The following is an 11,457-nucleotide window of genomic DNA, read 5'->3' as shown; positions in this document are numbered from 1 at the left end:
TGTAGTTTGTGCAAGAACCTGCATATAACTGTCTTAGCAGTCATGCTAAACAGGTTGAGGGTACTTGAGGGGTCACAAACTCATTGTTGAGTAAGGGGTAATGGATTTCTGTCCCAATTATGTGACAATTTATCCCAGCAGGATGGAGAGATTAAGACAATTTGTTGCAATGGCTATGGAGGTGGCTGAAGCAGACACTGAAGTGCCCAAAGCTTGGTCAGACATTGAGGATGCCAAGGTCATCCACTAATTCCAGGTCATCACCAGTGGTTCTGATTTTTGTCTTGCCACTGAACATCAATGACCTTGGAATAGAGAGAGGGTGACAACTTTGTGCAATTCTACCTCATTGAATTCATTTCATGGGAAACTGAGTGGCTGTCTATCAGTTGGAGAATGGCTGAATAAATTATGGTGTATGAATGTTACAGAATATTATTGTTCCATAAGAAATGACCAACAGGATGAATACAGAGAGGCCTGGAGAGACTTACATGAACTGCTGCTGAGTGAAATGAGCAGAACCAGAACATTGTATACAGCAACAAGAAGACTATAGAAAGATCAATTCTGATTTGACGTGGCTCTCTTCAACAATGAGATATTTAAACCAGTTCCAATTGTTCAGTGATGAAGGGAGCCATCTAGACATAGAGAGAGGACTCTGGGAACTGAGTGTGGACCATAACATAGCATTCTCACTCTTTTCATTGTTGCTTACTTGTATTTTATTCTGCTTCTTTTTTTTACTTGTTTGATTTGATTTTTCTTGTGCAGCACAATAATTGTACAAATATATGCATATATTGGATTTAACATAAACTTAAATCATGTTTAACATATATTGGACTACTTGCCATCTAAGGCAGAGTGTGGGGGAATGGAGGAAAAATTGGAACACAAGGTTTTGCAAGGGTAAATATTGAAAAATTTATACATACATATGTTTTGTAAATAAAAAGCTCCTTTAGACTCCTTACAGCAAGCCAACTTCTGTCTCTCTGTGACTTCCTTCTGCTTTTGAGTTCTGCTTTCTAAGACTGATAAAAATAATTCTAATCCATATAACACTACTTCAAATACTCAAAAACAGATTTCAAGTTCTTCCATTCCAAAGGTTTCTCTTCTGTGGGTTAAACATTTCCATGCTTCAGTGAATTCATGTAAAATAGGATCTCCAGATCCCTTATTTTAGTCATCTTCTAGTATATCAATGGTCCTTATAAAAGGTGATAAATGGATAGAGATAGAAGTCAGGTCTGTGATTTCACTGGTATAGAGAATTTCCAGGTGAGGAAACTCCCTTTATCAATGTGAGTCAGCACCTGCTCTACAACCTGTTGTCTTACAGAGTTTCTAAAACACTAAGAAATTAAGTGACTGGCTCAGGTCACATTACCAGTATGGCATGTCAGTATATGGGACTGGCCATCATTATTTTCCCTGATTTGTCAAATTTGACATTGGACTCCAGTGACACTGGAAAAGAAAACAAGGCTGATGAATTTGCCCACAGACCTGTCTCCCTTAAATCTAATTCACTTGTATATCAGTACATCACCCTTGTGACATCATCAGTCCTCTTCAAGAATGAAGGATGAACAACAAAAGCTGAGACTTAAGTTTTAAGTCTTCCTGACCTAGAAAATGGTTTTCTCTCCACTGTGCAACTTTGCTTCTCATGTGGGAATCAGAACTGAACACAATCCAATTTTTGGACTTGTCCAAAAAAGGAAGAACTGGGAGAGTGGGGAAGATTATCACCCCTCTTTCATTCTGGTCATCAAAGATTCAACATACACTACATTGGCTGCATGTCTCATGGTTGACCCTTGCTACCTAATAAAACATCCAAATATCTTTCACAGGAAAGATTTTGTATCCCTGTCTCCTTCATCCTCTATTTAGGAAATTGATTATTTGAACTTGTATTAGAGTTACATTCATCTATATTAAAGTCCATCTATATTCCAAAAAGAAATGAAGGAATAAAGTTCAAGTTTGCCAAAGATTTTAGGAGGATTAACAGGAGATGGGTGTGTGAATAATTTCTGTAATCTTTTTTTTTCTTGACTACTTAAACCACTTATTAATTTCTGTAAAATTAGCCTCCTTTCTTTGAGCTTTCAGGATAAGGATGGCCTGCTTCTCTTGAGAGTCTAATAAAATTTCTAATCTTCACTTTGAGAGATCTCTGAGTAGTCATTTTTGGTCAGTGGTCACCCTGTCCACCCAATTATGAGGGCTTGTCTGGGATAAATATTTAGGAAGGGAACAATCATTGCTTGATCTTGGGAAGATGGGCCCCTGGAGGGCACAGCAGCATTTCTCCCTGCTAAGTAGAACACCCGAGGCAGAGAAACTCAGTGAAGATAGAAGCAGAGGGAAACCTGGTGTTTTGTATGTGTGAGTTCACAGTCAGGCTACATGTGTAGCCCAAGGTAAGCCTTTGAGCGTCTTTGAGTCCAGTAACTGGGTCGAGGGAGACCCGAGAGATTAGCTCTCACTAAATTGAGATGTGCATGTGTGTGTTGTCAGGCTGCAGAAGACCCTAAGGGAAAGAATTCACCCAACCAGCTCTTGGTTGACTGCTGGTAGAGTGATCTTTGCCAAAAAGGATTGGAGCAGAATTAAGATCCTCTCCAATCATGGGGAAAGTGCAGTCAAAGTCCCCAAGCCAGGACCCAGGTCAGGGAGTGCCAACCAATAGTCTTTTCTGGCAGAAAAGTCTGCTAATAGGAGTAAAGGGAAAAGATCAACAAAAACCTTATCTGATTGAAGTTGCTGCTCTGCCTAGGAAACAAAAGAGCTCTAGAGAACAAAGAAGTTGATGCTAATTGCTTTGGGAAAAAACTCAGGCAGGAAAAGACATTTGATTAGGAATTTTAGGAAAGTTCCTTATGTGAAAAAAGCCCATAAATATCCTTTTAAACATTTTAAAGTGGTATTGTAATTCTGAAATTGTGGGAAGATCTTTAGGAATTTGTTTGAATACTGAACCTCTACCACCAAAGGGGGGGAAAAACTTTTTTAAAGCTGTATTTGACTTGATTCAGTTTAACAATAGCTTATTAAAGCAGAGCTCTGATAAGTTGCCTGAAGAGGTCACATGCCTCTAATTAGATAAAGTATATTACCTTCTGAAACATATTTTGGGTAATTTGTAAATATAAGTTATGCTTTAGATTTTGTCAGTTTTGCTCTGTAAGAAATGACCAGCAGGAGAAATACAGAGAGGCTTGGAGAGACTTACATCAACTGATGCTGAGTGAAACGAGCAGAACCAGAAGATTGCTGTACACTTCAATGTTGTATGAAGAGGTATTCTGATGGAAGTGGAAATCTTCAACATAAAGAAGATCCAACTCACTTCCAGTTGATCAGTGATGGACAGAAACAACTACACCCAGAGAAGGAACACTGGGAAGTGAATGTAAATTGTTAGCACTACTGTCTACCTACCCAGGTTACTTATACCTTCAGAATCTAATACTTAACGTGCAACAAGAAAATTGGATTTATACACGTATATTGTATCTAGGTTATACTGTAACACATGTAAAATGTATGGGATTGTCTGTCATCTAGGAGAGGGAGTAAAGGGAGGGAGGGGATAATTTGGAAAAATGATTACAAGGGATAATGTTATAAAAAAAATTACTCTTGCATATATACTGTCAAAAAAATTTATAATAAAGTGACTTTGTTTTCAATAAAAAAAAGGTAAATATATAACCCCCCCCCAAAAAAAATAAAATAAATAAATTTTGTCAGTTTTGCTGAACATGTGTGTAAGTTTTGTGGAGTTATTTAGCTATTCACTGTATTGGGAATCTTAAAAGTTTTGAAGGAGAATGAAAGGAAAGGAGAAAGAAGGTGATTTAAGACAGATTGATTTGTAGGAACAATTAAAGGTTTGGATGATTTCAAGTAGAAGGAAAGAGAAGGGGAGAGGCAGTATTGGGAAGGCATTTGGGAGGAATGAGGATGTAAAAAAAGAAAGAAAGAAAATAAAGAGGAAAGTCTTTTAATAGAAAGAGCATTTGTATGGAGAAAGAAAACACAATGGCTGGCTAAACTGTGGGAAGGAGTTGGCATACTAAAAGTTATTATAAAGAAAAGTTGAGTGGGGAGGGAGAAACAGGAACCCCATCCCACTGCTTTCTGCTTGCTTCTTTGGAAATGGAGATAAGCTTGCTGCCTCTGCTGCAGAAAGCATTTATTTAAAAGGACAGCTTACTTTTACTTTAGTAAGGTAATTGACTGAAAGTTTGTTTCTTTAGGTGCATAATGATTTCCTTGTTTAAGGAATTTGATAATAAATGTGATCTACAATTTGATAGGGTTATTTCCAGAGTTTAATTGGTATTTTTAAGAATGAAGAAATTATTAATGCTAAGTATTAAGAATCTTTCAGATTTTTTCTTGTGTGTAATTAGGATTTTCGGTATAAGTTTAAATTGATTGTATGGAGTCATCTTAAAGTTGTACCATTATTTAAAGGGACTGAGAATAATAGTTTTTGAGTTTGTCCCTTTGAAAATGTTTCTGTTATGAACAATATGCAATTTAGAATTTTTCTATGTATTGGGCATTTTAAAGCAAAATGATTTGTGTAATGTTGAACTTAGAACCATCTATTTAGATATGAAAGATAAGCTATGAACTTTCTGGGGCAAATCTCGTACTGTTATCAATATAAGGTCATGGTAACTACCTGTTTAGGATTCATCTGAAGCTTTGGTTAATGGCCTTTGTTATTGGAGGTAAAATTTCTTGGGCCTGTAGTTAACATTATTTGGGAGTTTTAAAGCTCCATCTTTTGAAAGTTTCTGGGACAATTACCTGGGGTAAAGCTGAGTTAAAGCTACTTTATCCTGTGTCCTGTATGTGCTGAAGGATCAGTTTTGACTGCTTATATTATGTTATGTCCATGCTTTTTCCTCCTGTGACTGATTTCTATGATCAGAGCAAATAGTCAATAGAAACCATAAATGCAATTCAATTATGTAATATCTTACTGTTTCCAATCTGATAATATGTAATCATTATATCCCAAATACCTAGGCAAATGAGTATTTAACCTGGTCATCTATCTATTACTGGGTATTTGTGTCTGTGGATATTCAGGTTTTTAAAAGTTTCTAAATAATGAGAGGACAATTGGCATAGTGGTCTGTGAGACCTAACTTCTGTTTATGACTGACAGCCGTTTGTCTGTCCTGTGAGGTAAATTTGTTTGTGTGTTTGTTTGTTTTTTAATATGGGAAGCTGCTGGCCAGTCTATACTGGCCTCTCCACATTTTATAGCAGTCCTTGTGAACCTGTCTTTCTGTCTCAGACTATTCTAACTTTTATTAGATTTGTTTTTGTTCTAGATTTTGGTCAAATTACAGCTTTATTGAACTGCTTCTGGGACCTAGATCAGCCTTGGATGCTCTGATCGTTTTTTTCAGAATGCTACTCACCCCCTTCCCTGGAGTGAGAGTCAGCTCTTCGCCCATCCTTAGCAGAAAGCAGCTTTGCATGAGACTTTACCCCCGTCTTTGATGGACTTTGATATGGGGGAAGTGGAAATGGTTGATGAATGATTGTTAAACCCTGGCTAGCACCTATTACTGTATGTTTAAGATTTGGGATGAAAGTCGTTAAAATTGGATAACTGTTGCTATTAAGGATGTTCACTTCAGAACATGTAATTGTTTTAGGGATTTTTAGAAAACCCCTATTGTGCTAGTCTCTTGTGTATTGAAACTTTAATTCACTCTCAGGATTTATATATATATATATATATATATATATATATATATATATGATGGTTACTTGACAATTTAATTACTCCTCCTTGGATGATTCCTTTGATAAAAACAAAAAGGAAGGCTAAAAGAGATAAGGGAATCAGAAAAGTTGGTTGAGTTTTCTCAAAATGCCAGAAAGAATGGAAACCCCTGCTTTCCTATTCACTTTGCCTCAGGCACTTTTTCCCCACCCTCTAATTCATCAATTCAAATTGAAAGCCCTTCCAACAGTCCTTTTTTATTTTATTTTATTTTATTTGCTGCTTATGCTTTAACTTTGAACCCCCTTATCCTTTTGGAATTGCCCTGGCAGACTCAGTTTTAGGGACAATTTTCTTTCTGATTGCCTGCTTTTAGGAACAACCAGAAATCACCCTTGGAAATCTCTAAGATACAGGGACTGGCTTGTGACTGGCAGTCTCTCTGATCCATTTCTCTAGTCCTGTATTCCTTTATTAGCGTTTCAGCATTTTCAAAGGATGTTGCAGTTTGGTATCCAGCCTCTGAGTTTATAGTTTGCCTGCCTTGATGGTTTAAGTGTGTATGCTCTGGCAAAGCTCAGTAATCTGAATCCTTCTGTAGCATGCTTCCCTAGCCTGTCTCTTCTGGGTGGGGACAGGTGGAGCTGCTCCAGGGATCATCTTTACCCCTTGGAGTCTCTGACAGTTGTGGGGTGCCCTCCTAGGACGAACCAGCACAACTGTCTGGAGCATTGCTACTCCCTCTATAAGCAGATCACCTAACTCACAGTGAATTGTCCATCTCAAGCTGGATTCTCTGGCTTAGATGGTGCTCCAGAACTGCAGAGAACTTGACATGCTGCAACAGGGAGCCTTTGTACTGCTGTGCACTCTAGGGGTTTTGCTGGGAGATCATACTCATAGAAGGGCACTTGTTCTACCTATTGCACCTACTTCTTTGAGGAAACAAAAGCAAGAATTTGGGGAAAACATTGTTATCTATCCTAGGAAAGCTGTTTGGATGAGGCATGTTTATAGCCTCATCTCCCCCCACCCCCACCCCCAGCCTTCTTCTGAATGGGTTTCCTTTTTACTGTCTCTAGTAATATCTATATTAACACGACTTGATTTTATTTTTTCTCTTTTGCTCATATATAGTCTTTGTATTTTAATATACTTGTGAGAGTTGCTTCTTCCAGATTCCAAGAACCTTGAGAAAATCCTAATGGAAGTGAGAAACTTGACAGAAAGTGCGAGATTTTGTTATAGGAATTTGAACAAAGATGACATATGTTAATAGAAGGGGGAATTGAGTGAAATGGGAAACTGAGGACTTCTCAGAATAATAACTTTGGGTAATTCAAGACTCAGCAGCAAGGGTCTATTTAATCATCAGGCTCTGGGAAGAAGAGTAAAGATTTGCTCTTTCAGCAAACAACCATTTAAGAGATAACCCCTCTTGACTTTTACTCAACTGCATAGAGAAGAACCTGATTAACTATTTAATGGCCTGGAGATTTTTGAAAAGCCTCCAAACTGGCTATCTCTATTTGTTGAGTGAGAAAAGCCTGAGGTAAACCAAATCTCCTTAGTAATTTTAGAAACCTTTAACCCCTCTGGCTTAATCAATACTTACCTCTAAATAAATTTCCTTAGAAATTGATTATTAACCTTTGAAGCAGAACAGACCCCTTTTGAAAATTTATTGCTTAACCAAGACCCTAGTACCACAAAAGGCCTTCTGTATTCCAAAGACAAATAAAGGAATAAAGGTTGAGTTTGCCAATGATTTTAGGAGGATTAACAGGAGATGGGCAAATAGCATCTGTAATTGTTTTTTTTTTTTTTTCCTTGACTATTTAAACCACCTATTAACTTCTGTAAAATCTGCCTCCTTTCTTTGATCACTCAGGGAACTGACTACCTGCTTCTCAAGAGATTCTAATAAAACTTCTAATCTTTGAGAGATCTCTGAATAGTCATTTTTGGTTAGGGATTGCACTGTCCTGCACACTATGATCTGCAGATTGGATAAGCATAGCATCTCTATCTTCAGCAAAGGTCATCTCTGCTCTGTTTTATGCTATTGGACTATTGGACTGTCATTGTTAGAAAGCCTCTCCCAGGGAGTCCAAGCCAAAGCTCTTTTTGTGGACAGCAAGGAGTCCGCAAAAGCTGCCTGAAGCTTCTCAGCTACAATTAAATCTTTCCTTCTTTTAATCATGCTTCTCTTGCTGCTGACTTTAACTCCCTGGATTCAGACAACTATTTGATTTGGGGTGGGTCTTATTTTATTTTTTATAAAATCTCTTTTCAGTCTGTATCTCCCAAACCATTTCAGGGATTTTTTTTACCCACCTCCACCTCCTGAAAAAAAAACCCAAAACACTTCACTTAAACTGTGGGGTCTGAGGGAAGGAGAAGAAAGTCTGTCTCTGTTCCACATTTCTGTCTTTATTATACATAATAATAATGCCTGCAACACACTTACTGATTTTTGTGTAGCACAATCTCTGAATACATAGTTTCCACACATAATCTGTATATACCTGCCTTACTCATTGCATGGTCCTTGGTAACAAGGTCTACGTGGTATCTATTTTGATATCTCTAGAGATACAATAAAGAGGGGTAGGGCAAGTATGTTGGCTGTCATATCAAAGAGAGATTAGACTTGTTCTTTTTGGCCCCAAAAGACAAGTTGGACATTATGGATTTAGACAAATGTAAATAGAACGGGCTGCTTTGGGATATACTGAGTTTCCTCCCTCACTAGAAGTCTTGAAGCACAAACTAGGAGATTTTGTTAAATATATTGAGGGAGGGAATTTCATTCGAATATATGTTGGCCTGCACTGTTTTTAGTATAATCAACATCTTTGGCAACTGCTGAATGTTTCTAAGTGCAAAAATAGAATACATAAGGTTACAAGGGAAATAAACAATTAACAACTGACAGTTATCAAAATATTTCCAATATAAGCTTATGGACTTCTGATTGAGATCCCTGGCCATTAGATGACTTTTAAGGTTCCTCCTAAGATTATTTAATATAGATGAAGAAAAGGGGCAAAAAATACAATGAGGATACAGACATTCACACTTGAAACAATTTCAGGAGTTTATTTTTCTTCCATCTTTGGCCCATCAATGGAGCGAACTCAATGTTGCTGAAACTCACTGACCATTATTTATGATTATTAGGCTTTCCCCTGAGGATGAGGAGCAGTTCTGAAGCCAGACAGGTACAGATGGTCCCACAGGGCCTGAAGATTCCTGCAGCAAATGTTTTACTTTCCCATTCTCTGTAGCCCATCCTTTTCTTCCAATTTATCAAATTATTGTCCAGGGTTTGGAGAAGGGGTTATGATAAGAAGTGAGGGAAGGCAAGGAGAAAGGAAAAGATGTCTTGCTGATTTAATTATTCCTTGAGTTATCTCAGGCTTGGCAGCCTTGTTCCATCTTCCTTGTAGAAGAAATGGGCCCCTGGAATTTCAGCTTGGCATTTTTGATTTAAGTGCCAAGAGAAAAAAGCTGTTAGATCCCAAGTCTGAAAGAGCTAGATCTCCCTTCAATGTCCCCACTCCCTAGTCCATCAATTCCTGCTGAGTCTAAGAGGGCAGGATATTAGCATTTAACAAAATGTCCTACCCCTAGTATTTCATGAGATTTAAAGCTGAAAGGGGTGAAAAAGACCAATCCCCTCATTATGCAGAAATGAAATTTAGGAAAACTGAGACCCATGGAGGTAAAAATATTTACCCAAAGGCATACAGTGGCAGAGGAGGGATCCAAACACCTTCACCTTCCTCTCTTCCTTCCCTCTCCCCAGTCAAGACACCACAAAAAGATTACTTTCTACATGAAGTTCTTGTTGATCTCCTTAACAGCTAATTCCCTCCCTCCCTCTCAGGCTATCTTGATGCTTATTGCTACATATTGATTTGTATTTATTCAGTATAGCCTTATATTTATATTTGTCTCCTACTTTAGAATGTAGCTGCTTGGAAATAAGGATTGTTTTATTTATTGTATTTGTATGCCTAACACCTTGGACAGTGACTAACATATGCTTGTTGATTGTGTAAATGACCACTGAATTCAAATCCAACACTATTTCAACTGTACACAGAATCTTAATATACTTTCAAATTAATTAAACAGAATTAATTAGTTCACTGAAGAACTCATTTTTGGAAAAGGCCCCCCCATGTTTTAGAACCTGAAGGATTGCCCTGGAAACAAATATTTATCCTTTTCATTTTCCACTCCCACCAACCTTCTTCCCTCATCTCTTCTATTTCTCTGCCCCCCAAAAAAGTATTCAAAGAAATAACCCCAGGCATAATGAATTTAGGTCCCACTCTTCCGTAGAAGCTCTTGTGGTCAGGAGCTAATCAAAACCCACAGGTTAGTGGTGGGAAGAATTTGGTCTGTTTGAAAAGCCAATCTACCCCCTGAGTGTAGCATCAGCTTACAATTGGGAACCATGCTTTAATACTTTACCAGCACTCCAGGCTGCCTTTATTCCACTTTTGTGTTGAAGGCACATTATTTAGCAAGAATTCCAACTTCTTTCTTGCAAAATATAGCTCAAAGTTGGAAAGGACTTAATAACCTTATGCCTCATTCATCAATAAGCTCATCCAAAACCCCATTTTAGCTTCTTTTTAGGGGATGGAAGGACCAAGAACCCAAATTCTAGGCTAATATGGCTATTCTATACTGCAAATTTAGATTCGACCAATGAATGAATGGCTGATTTGAAAAGCATTATTAAGCACCTACTATGTGGATAAAGCACTAGGCTTGTACTCAGGAAGACCTGAATTCAAATCAGATATTTATAAGTTGTATACTTCTGACCAAGTCATTTAATCTCTGTTTGCCTCAGCTTTCTCATCTATAAAATGGGGATAATAATAGCACCTCCAGGATGATTGCAAAGATAAAATGGGGTGATAATTATAAAGCACTTAACATAATACTTGGCACATAATAAGCATATATAAATGTTTGGTATTAAGTATATCATGGAAGAATTTTTCTTATAGAAACTTGATTAAAGTTCAGCCTATGTTCAATTCAAGAAGTGTTTATTAAATGCCTTCTATGTGCCATAGAATTGGGCTTAGGTTCTGGCTATGTAAATGTAATAATGCCACTAGATGGTTCTGTATCCCTGCTCCTATATAAGAGTCAGAGTTCATTAACACTTAGACTTCATCTATGTACAATTTACTCCTATCCTTTTCTCTTTTCAGGGGCTAGAGATTGGATTAGTCACATTGTTATGATACCTAGTTCACTTTTAGTCTAGCAGTAGTCCTTTTGAACTTTTGAAATAGGGGGCCAGTTCACTGTCCCTCAGACTGTTGCAGGGCCAGACTAGAGCAAAAACAAAAGCTCACACTCTGTCTCCACCTCTCAGCCCATTTGCCATAACCAGGAAGACTACAAAAACATCCTCAACAGCCACTTCTGGTCCCAGCCGCATCTGGCCCCAGGGCTGTAGTTTGAGAATCCCTGGGATTCCAGAGGAAATATCACATCCCCATGATGTTTTTGTCTGTGATTTTATATAATTTAAATCAAGAAGGAAATTATTGTGTATAATCATAAAAACTCTTTGTCCTAATTTAAAGTTTATATTTGAGGCAAACTCAGAATGCACAATGTATAGATCAAAGAAATTATCG

This window comes from Sminthopsis crassicaudata, chromosome 5 (assembly GCF_048593235.1).
Source record: "Sminthopsis crassicaudata isolate SCR6 chromosome 5, ASM4859323v1, whole genome shotgun sequence".
NCBI classification, from domain to species: domain Eukaryota; kingdom Metazoa; phylum Chordata; class Mammalia; order Dasyuromorphia; family Dasyuridae; genus Sminthopsis; species Sminthopsis crassicaudata.
Note: the sequence above shows the minus strand (reverse complement) of the source record.